Genomic DNA, 2,142 nt, shown 5'->3' on the forward strand with positions numbered 1-2,142 from the left:
CATGGCCATTACTCCCATGGCCCAAAGCTATTTTTTTTCAGCCCTAAACAGTGAGTTTAGGTGCTCACTGCCACTAGGTGCTTTCTGTTCCCTCACCCCCACCCCCATGCTTGAGAGCATGATGTGTTGTTGTTTAAAGTTGCCTTGTTGCCTTTCTCCACACCCACACTGCAAGCCTTGATGGGTAGGGACTCTGTCCTCCACTTCTTACTCACTGCTTTCCCACCAGGACTGGCTTAATGTGTTTTAATGGCATTGGATACTGCCTCCATTCCATAGAGAGAATTGAGAGATGCCACTCTCCTTGAAATGAAGCTGGAATTTCCAAGAAAGGGATTGCAGGTGGGTAAGAGTGGCTGGAGCATGGAGGGCCAGCTCGGGATCTGAGTGTCCTCTGGCATTTGGGGCTATCTGTGATTACAGCTGCACAGCCATGTTGCTGAATCGTGGGCCAGGACACCTTCCTCATGCTGAGGACCTGTGTGAGACATTTACTAAACTTTACTAGAAATAGGGTGGCCTTGGCATCTGTAGCAGCTAGCTTATAAGGTAAGGCCAGTTGTCCGGAGCCCCAGGAAGGCCCATGAGGGGGAGGCTGAAAGTGTACTTCCTTACTCCCTGCTCAAGCTTCTGTCCACAAATGGGCACTGTGTACAGAGCCTCTGTGCAGGAGGGCAGTTTTACATGCCTACCTTTGTTTTTTATTTTATTTATTTATTTAACAAATGTTTAGATGCCTATCTTTGATGAAGTCCAGAGGAAAGGGAAGAGAAGGGCCAACTTTTGTGTTTTGCAATACTGGCCTTCTGAAGATTTCCCTCATGCCCAAATTGTGTGTGTGTGTGTGTGTGTGTGTGTGTGTGTGTGTGCTGCATAACTTGCATATATAAACACTGTGCATCTCAAGTATACAACCTGATGTATTTTTATGTACAGTGTACCATGTAACCACAACCCTGATCAAGATATGGAATATTGGAGCACCTGGGGAGGGTTCAGACAGTTGAGTGACTCTTGGTTTTGGCTCAGGTCATGAGCTCAGTTTAGTGGAATTGAGCCCCGAGTTCAGCTCTGCACTCGGTGGGGAGTCTGCTTGAGATTCTCTCTCCCTCTGCCCCTCTCCACTGTGCTCTTTCTCTCTCTCTCTAACATAAATCTTTTAAGAAAGACATGAAATGTGAACATTTTTGTCACCGCTGATGGTCTCCTTATATTTTTTCCGCTTTAATACCTACTCCCAAGGATAACTGTATTCTGATTTCTATCACCATAGATGGACTTTGCCTGTATATAAATGGAGCATACAGCATGTACTCTTTTGTGTCTAGTTTCTTCTGCATAACATATTTTTGATATCCATTCATCTTGTTGCATATGTCAGACATTAGTTTCTCTTTATTGCTGTATAATATTCCAGAATTTGCTTATCTGTTCACCTATTAAGGGACGTCTGTGCTATTTCCAGTTTTGAGATATTATAAATAAAGCTGCTGTCAACATTTTCACACATGTCTTTTTCTGAAGGTTGTTTTATTATTCTTTCGTGAATACCTAGGAGAATAGGCATATGTGTAGTGTTAAAAGATACTGCCAGTGGTTTTCCAAAGTAGAACAAATTACAGCACTGTGCAGACAAACATGCTGTTACGGGGCATTTTCCTTATAGATAGCATTCTCCACTGTGTATCTCCAGCTACTATCAACAGCATCAGTGTAATAGAATAAAATAGATACCCTTTGTTAAGCACTTATTTTGAGCAAGAAACTTTATATTCATGTTCTCATTTCATTTTTATGACAAATCTAAGGTATTGGTACTATTCTCATTTTATAGATGAAGAAACTGAGGTGCAGAGAAGCTAAATAACTTGCTGAAGGCTCCCAGACAATAAATGGCAGCTGGATTCTGCAGCCCTGAGTTTCACCTCTATTTGCCTATGCAACGTCAGGAAGTCCTTCCTTCCATCCGACCAAACCTAGCTGTCATTTATGAGATCCATTTCCTATAACTTCTGGTCTTCCCCATGTACATTATCACAACCAACCACGAGATCAATGTACACACACATATGTACACAATCATTGTCTTAGCCACACACATTTACTGTGAAGAAGAAGGGCATGAGGGCCAATTCAGTGAAA

Source organism: Nyctereutes procyonoides, unplaced genomic scaffold, assembly GCF_905146905.1.
Source record: "Nyctereutes procyonoides isolate TBG_1078 unplaced genomic scaffold, NYPRO_anot_genome, whole genome shotgun sequence".
In the NCBI taxonomy this organism is placed as follows: Eukaryota; Metazoa; Chordata; class Mammalia; order Carnivora; family Canidae; genus Nyctereutes; species Nyctereutes procyonoides.